Consider the following 8,492-nt stretch of genomic DNA (forward strand, 5'->3'; position numbering starts at 1 on the left):
GTGTATGATGGGACAAAAATTGTCGAGATTGTCAAAGTGGGAGAAGCTCTGGAAGATGGTTTCAAGACTAGAAAGGTCCCCAACCTTACCGCATTGCGAGCTGATGGAGAAGATACTAGAATTAGTAATATGGATACATAAAAAGAAAAATCAAAGGAGGTAGGTATGGTCACGGCTACCCGTATGCGGTCAGCTTCACAAAGGAAATATCAAAATCATAATGTTAATCAGAAAAAATTTCCTCCAAACTTTAGGAAGGCTCCTAAAGTACTTACACCATTAAGAGAATCTCAAACTCAACTTTATGAAAGGTTGAAAGCAATGGGTATGCTCTATCCTATAGAAGGAAGACCAGCCAATCCTATGGGAAAATTTTACAAAACTGACCATAGATGTGCTTATCATTCAGGAGCCGTTGGACACGACACAGAAAATTGTTCAACCTTGAAGCATAAGATACAAAACATGATTAATAACAATTTGATCAATATTGAGAAAATAACCTCAAGGGTTAACATATTGGATGCTTAAGAGTAAGTGCAAGACATTTCTAAACTGAGTCGTTTGAAGATGTTTGTCATCAAAGGCCGAAGAGAAGTATTCCTAGCATTGATCAGAATATGCATATGAAGTTTTGATAGTGTCTACTGAATCTCTTTCTTTCCATTTTATTGCACATTCCCTGTAATGAACTACGTCTGACCTGAATTCTCAAGAATGTGATACGTAGGCGGCTGTGTCGGCCTCGGTCACCCCATTTATTCCTTTCAATATTTCCTTATATTTGAACTACGTTCGACCTGAATTCTCAAGAATGAGATATATGTAGGCGGCCAATGTCGGCTTCGGTCGGTTTCTTTGTAAAATTTCTTATTTTTGTTAACCTTTGAGGGAAACTACGTTTGACCTGATTCCTGATTCAATGGGATATGTAGGCGCCACAATGACTCGATCATTACAAGATGTACATTTCTCTTTATAATGGAAACTGGGACAGAATTTTCGAGAGGATCTCAAAAATTCATTTGAAAATGGATTTCTTCAATAAGTCAAGACAGAAATATCAAAATGCAACTGTTAGATTTTTGGGTAGATCTCAAAATTCCAAGATGATATATTATGGAGAATTATGTTGAAATGTGAAACTTGACATATTTTTTGAGATGATCTCAAAACTTCCACAAGTCTTATACTATCGAGGCAAATTGGGACAGAATTTTGAGGGGGGGGGGCTCAAAATTCCAGAATGAACAACCTCAGAATTAACAATGCAAGTTACTAGAGTTAAATATATTTCAGATCGGGACAGAATTTTTGAGGAGGGTTCTCAAAAATTCCATCAAGACTGTCTTATAAAGGATGGGCGACCGTGTAAGACAACCGCATGAAAGAGCGTGGAGACAAGACCAACACAAATCAGTCTTTCAAACTAAGAATATTTCTTTGGATGCAGGAGCATCGAAGTCACAAAAATGGCTATATAAAGCTGTCAAGAGTGGCAAAAGGCGTCATTTGCACCCATCATGGCCTCATCAACAAAACTTAGAAAACCTTCCCTCTCATTTTATCTCTATTTCATTATGTTGCTTCAAGTGATTTTTAAACAATTTTTTTAAACTTATTTTGCAGGAATATTGAATACAAACGTTGACAGATTATTTCAATGTTTTAAGAAACAATGTGTATGAGGATCGCTAGTGGCGAGTCATGATCAAAGTTACAGTTGGGCTCATCATAGCATAATCTGGATAAGTCAAATGAATTAATCCAGCTCTTAAACTTTACTTTTATTCTGTACTTCATCATCGATACTAATGTTTGGTGTCGAGCTTTGCAGGTGATAGTATTGATAAAGTCAAAATTATATATAAAATCGACATCAAATCTGAAGATGATCAAAAGTGACACTAACTTAGAAGTGTTGCAAGGGAGAATCACCGAGTCCATCACATCAGAAAGATGTGGTGACCACAATATCTCCTTGACAGTCAAAATTATTCAATTGTTATAATTTTTCGATAACGATTAAAAATGACTGCAACAAACTCAAATTCTGTTGAGTTTGTCAAGGAAGACGAGAGTAACTTTAATTTTTTCATGTGAATGAATTAAGTCATTCACCTCAATAATTCTGTCTTTTAAAGAACAGAATCAAGTCGCGACGTGCATATACGTCAATTTAGTTTTTAGTGCGTTTGTCGCGTGGCAATTTATGCGTACATGTTTCTTGACAATGTCAAAGTCAGAATTCTAATTTGTTAGGTATCCACCCCATAAGTGGATTATGTGTTTTGATTGGAAATCAAATACTTTCGCATATAGTTTTGTTGGGCGGTCCACCCCATAAGTGGTTCGTATATATGTTTTCCATTTCAGGTTCCTATTTTTGAATTATATTGAAATATTATCGAGCATCCACCTCGTTACAGTTAGAATATTATTGAGCTATCCACCTCGCTACAATTGGAATATTATCGAGCTATCCACCTCGTTGTAGTTGGAATATTATCGAGCCATCCACCTCGTTACAGTTGGACTATTATCGAGCCATCCACCTCGTTATAGTTGGAATATTATCAAATCATCCACCTCGTTACTGTTGGACTATTATCGAGACATTCACCTCGTTACAGTTGGAATATTATCGAGCATCCACCTCGTTATAGATGGAATATTATCGAGCCATCCACTTCACTACAGTTGGAATATTATCGAGCATCTACCTCATTACAGATGGAATATTATCGAGTTGTCCACCTCGTTACAATTGGAATATTAGCGAGCATCCACCTCGTTACAGTTGGAATATTATTGAGCATCCACCTCGTTACATATGGAATATTATCGAGCATCCACCTTATTACAGTTGGACTATTATCGAGTCATCCACCTCGTTACAGTTGGATAATCATCGAGCCATCCACCTCGTTACAGTTGGATAATCATCGAGATAGCTAGCTCGTGGCAGAGATCACTGGACTTTGCCATACAGAAAATTGGGACATAGTCGAAACTTTTCTTAGCAGCGAACTGGGTCATAGTCGAAAAAAGAGTGTCTAACTCTTAGGACGCGAGCAGAGGAACGACTTGCACCACAATCTAACCACACCCATATCAGAAGACATGTGGGTTTTTCTTTAGATTTCTTAATATTCACCGGAAACACCTTCCCATAAGAGTGACAATGCACCAAGAGCTTTGAAAATTATATCCATGTAAGTTCTTACTTATGGATGTGAAGAGCTCCACATTCATGGCTAAGAGGTTGCAAGCCTCCGTACCAAATCCTTTCCTAAAGATGAATATGTAGTCAGTCAAAATTGGCTTGGTCAATTTCATTTTCCTCGAATTTTTTGCATCAATCCAAGTTAAATGAGGGACAGTTGTTGACACCAAATTTTGACCCTCCACAATATAAATTAATCACCAAGGTTCTTAATTCCCAAACGTTAGAATAATTAGTTCTATAAAATTTAATTTTATGTTTATTTTAAATAGCTCTGTCACTTTTTATAATTTTTAAATAATATATATACACACACACACACACACACACACACACACACACACACACACACACACACACACACATATATATATATATATATTACATAATTGTGCATATAATTAGTATATTTTATTTTTATTCAAAAATCATCTCAAAAAGATTTTAGTTTTATTAAAATATTTAGACAACTAGCGTGGTTTAAATATAATTTATATTTTAAGGTTCATTAATTTATAATGAAATAGTTATTTTATTTTCGTTAAGATTATGAAGCTCTTTAATTAATTTATATAAATTCATTACCCAATCCCTTAAACCCATTTGAGACTAAATTTGGGCTTTGCTTCATCATTCCCAACTTTCAGCCCACTCTTTATATAATATCCAACCCACCTTTAAATATCCAAATCAGTCCAACCCCATCAACAATACATCACAGCAAGAAAACAAGCCCACCTCTTTCTTTTTCGTTTTCATGCGACAAAACCTAGTCTAGAAACGCGATCCATCAATTCCAACGACCCAAATTGCGAACTAGTAGCCCAGCTGCTGCAAATTGCAGCCCAGCATTCCATAGCACTCGTGCGTGTCTATATCCGTAAAAGGATCGTTGTCACATTTTCCAGGTGTTATCATCTTGGTGCCCCACTTGTCCTTGTTCAAGATCGGATGACTCCCTTCATTTTCCCATTGGAAATTGGTACTCGTTCTTAGCTTGAAACCTTATCCTCCATTTCGAATTTGAATTTGTTGAAATTCCATTCCGAATTTTCTCCCTATTTTCTGCCCTAATTTAATTCTACAAATACCTTCAAATTTTTTCTCTTTGTGAAGGAGGGAAAAAAAGAGAGTGAGAAGGTTACGAAAATGGAAAAAGTGGAGAAAATTATTAGTCATATACATTATATATGAATACTTAGGAAACAGGTTTCAAAATAGATTGAAAAATCCAGATTTTACTCCCTTTGTTTACTGGTTCGCTTCTGTTTTCTTTATCAAACTTCTCGGAGTTACATTTTGGTGGTGGAAGCTTGCTGTCTTTGATCATTCAGTCTCGGTTCAGTTGCCCAGAAAAAGGTAATAGTTCCTTCTTCACTTACGTTAATTGTTATGTTATGTGTGAACTTATCTCGGTTAGAAAATCCAAATATTTAAATGTGCATTTATTTTTCCTTATACAGTGAAGTCATTTAGCTGAATCATGCTTAATATGCTAGTGCAGTGGTCTCTCTTTGGTTATTTTAATGAAGTTGAAGCATTGTTCCTTTACAACTGTAACATATCAGTGGATTAGGATGTTCAAGTGGTCCATTTTAATAGTCTTATGATGTATTCATGTATATCTTCTATGTGAATATGTTTATATCATGTGTTATGGCTATCATTTTACTTTTCTATAGTATTTAGCTTGAAGAACAGACTCAAGCATGCTTAAAATCATTAATTGTCATATTCTGCTATAAATTCTTTTTTTATGCTATGAGTGTAGTCTTCAAATCAAAGTTTGTAATGTGGGTTCTTCATTTTTCTTATGTATTCTACTATCGAAAATGATGGAAATAAATGTTTTATATTTGAAACAAGTTGCTTAGTAGACTAAAGGGTTGGCTTTGTTAATGATAAGTTTTAGTGTTACTTCTTGTTTATTTTGAGATCCTTCATTGCTCTTAATACTATTTTGTTATGCTACTTGATTGTTTAAACCACATCTTTGCTAGACTTTGATGAAATTGAGCCTCGATAATTTATTTATTTCGTTTTTGTTGCATGTGGTACCACCCAAGTCCTCTTCGACTACAATTTTCTTCCCTCATATTCCGGATGGGCCATAAAGGTCCCAAATCCCCTTTTTCCTTCGAGTCAGCCCCCTCGGCAAGCTGCAAAACTGATGTACAAGTTGAGGTAGATAAATGTAGGCTGGAAATTAATTTTGCAGGTCTCAGAAAAGCCCAAAAGAAGGTAGTATACATGAAGTAGACAATTGTGTACACAAGTATACACGGAAAGAATTGTTATATATAGGTTTGAACTGACAAAACAGGTGCTGGAAGTCTGAAATGGGCAGCGTACATTCAGCATACATCCCAATATACATGAAAACGAGTCAAAATACGTATCATGTATATCCATATACGTTTGGTGTGTACACAGATTTTAAGTGTGAAAAAGAAGGAATATAGGCCAAAAATCCAAGGAAATTTCCAGCAGGTCCATTAGCAGGAATTTGGGCAATGGCCCAAAATTGACATCTCCCTCTTTCCTCCCTATTTATTTGTTATTATAATGACTAACATTACTTGATTGATTTTGGTTAATTTAATTTTATTTTCAAGATAATAATTTCTCTTTATATTCAAAAACACAAATTTTAATTTTTTTGTTACTTCTTTTTTTATTTTAATTTGTCCTGTCAATACTTATGAATTATTTTCTTTTAAGAAATTCCCCCTATTTCTTTTCCCCTCAATATATTAGAATCATAAATTAAGTAAAATAAATAAAAAATTTTGAATTTACTTAACTTAGTAAAAATTTGAAAATCATTGAAAAGTCATTTTTAGTCAAATCGTCGGTCAACCGCGAGTTAACACGCATTCCGAGGGCCTAACACCTTCTCGGAATGTATATTGAAATTTGAACCATCTTTCAATCTATTTTTATCTGTTTTAAATTTTTTTAAAATAATTGTAAGTTTTCTTAATTTTTACTAAAAAATCAAGTGGCGACTCTGTTAATTTGGAAAGTTGATTTTTCTTAAAATCATAACATTAATTAATTTTTCAAAACTTAGTCAGTTTTTCATTTCTATTATCACATATTTTAAGTAAAACAGTCATCATAGATAGGATGACCAAGTCAGCCCACTTTATTCCCATCAAAGCTTCATATTCGGTGGAAGACTATTCCAATATATATATTAAGGATATATTGAGGATGCATGGGGTTCCCTTGTCCATAATTTCGGATAGGGGTACTCAATTAACTTCTCACTTTTGGAAGGCTTTCAAAAATGGGCTTGGTACTAAAGTGAAACTTAGTACTGCATTTCATCCCCAAACGGATGGTCAAGCGGAATGTACCATCCAAACCATAAAAGACATGTTGAGGGCATCTGTTATTGACTTCAAGGGTAATTAGGATGATCATCTACCTTTGATAGATTTTGCGTACAATAATAACTACCACTCAAGTAATTCCATGGCTCCATTTGAAGCACTTTATGGGAGAAGATGTAGGTCTCCTATTGGGTGGTTTGAAGTAGGTGAGTTTGCACTTATCGGTCCCAAAATATTTTACGAGGTCGTTAAGAAAGTCTGACTTATTAGAGATAGGTTGAAGACGACCCAAAGTCAGTAAAAGTCTTATGCCCATAATAGAAGGAGGGATCTTGAATTTGAGGTAGGTGATTGAGTCTACTTGAAGATTTCATCCATAAAAAGGGTAATGAGGTTTAGCAAAAAGGGGAAACTTAGTCCCTGGTATGTAGTCCCATATGAGTTGGCTCCGTTTCACCAGGCATTCCATGATTCCATGCTCAAGAAATGCATAGGTTATCCAGTGTCCATCCTTCCTTCAGAAGGATTAGAAGGTTATGACCTTTCTTATGAAAAGGTTCTGGTTGAGATTTCAAACCGGCAAGTAAAGAGATTGAGGAATGAAGAGGTAGCTTCCGAAAAGGTTTTATGGAGGAACCATCTAGCTGAGAGTGATACATGGGAGGCTGAGGCCGACATAATGTCCCCTTATCCTCATCTTTTCCATCCTATTTCTATTCAAACTTGAGGTAAGTAGTTTCTCTTGAGTTTGTAGTGAATTTGGAGTTATATGTATTATATGAGTATTTGTTGTGATTGTATTTTTGTGGTGTGGGTCCATGTGAAGAAGAATATAAAATGAGATAAGCATATGAACTCTAACTAGGGATTCTTTAGGGATACTACTTAATTTAGGTCGGTGGGACTTTACCTATGCATTGCATACATGGGTTTTGATGTACCGTGGTTTGACGGTACTTTCAATGCTTTTTTCTCAAGTTTAGTGTGTGTCTAAGGCCTTTTTGTAGTAATTCTAATGTATTATTATCTGTCTTTGCAGGAAAACTGACCAAAACAGAAATGCAGAAGACTGTGCTGAAATCAGTGCAGAAGTGATGACCTACGGAACCATCGATGGCCCGTCGACCCATCGATGGTCCGTAAGTGGTGATCGTCGACTGGAGGTTTAAGCTACTGAAATCAAATCGAGGAATTCTGACTAAGTATGGGTCTACAGAAGGATCGACAGTTCGTAAGTCCAGTGACGGACCATGTTGTTGGTCCGTCGATTGTAACAGAAAGGATGCAAAAGTGGAGGCTGAAAAAGATTCTAAGTGTGGACGGACGGAGGTAGTGATGGACCGTTAGTTGGGTCGTCAACTGAAGATGCATTTTGGACAGATATTTTCTTATTTAGAACTCCTTTTATTTTAGGACTTTATTACTATAAATAGGACTAAAAATCTCGTTTTTGGGGTTAGAATTTTTTGTTAGAATTTTTATTATTTTTCATACTCTTGTTATTGGAAGTTGAACTTTGGATTTTGGGAATTACTTCAAGTTTTCGAAATCGATTCTTAAGATATTTTCGTTAATTCAAGTGTTATTTCTGGATTTTCTTCAAACTTGTCAAAGTAAGTACATGAATTCTTGTTTAATAACTATGAATTGTGTTTTTCTAAGCATGGGTAACTAAATCCAAAACTAGGGTTGTGGGAACCATGGGTAATTAACAAGGTAAAACTAGCTAAATAACAATTCTAGAATAATTTCTTGCATGTATTGATAATTCTTTCGTTTAGAAGTCTTCCTAACGAGTGCAAGCGTTAGAACTTGCCCTATTTCTACTTGCCAGACCAAGGAGGTAGTTGATAGGAAAAGAATTATCAACATAGCTTTAGTATACGCTAGTTTCAATTGGCACAAATTAGTAACTTAGCTATACATTG

General features: G+C 35.3%; 1 long non-coding RNA gene across 1 annotated transcript; it reads left to right on the plus strand.

Annotated features, from left to right (window-relative positions):
• Positions 1 to 4,117: 4,117 nt before the first annotated feature.
• Positions 4,118 to 8,138, plus strand: LOC107012586. Its single transcript, XR_001456058.2, has 3 exons — positions 4,118 to 4,585; positions 5,293 to 7,292; positions 7,604 to 8,138. It is a non-coding gene; the product is annotated as an uncharacterized LOC107012586 (long non-coding RNA).
• The last annotated feature ends 354 nt before the right edge of the window (positions 8,139 to 8,492 follow it).

The sequence above is a fragment of the Solanum pennellii genome, chromosome 3 (genome assembly GCF_001406875.1).
Source record: "Solanum pennellii chromosome 3, SPENNV200".
Lineage (NCBI taxonomy): Eukaryota > Viridiplantae > Streptophyta > Magnoliopsida > Solanales > Solanaceae > Solanum > Solanum pennellii.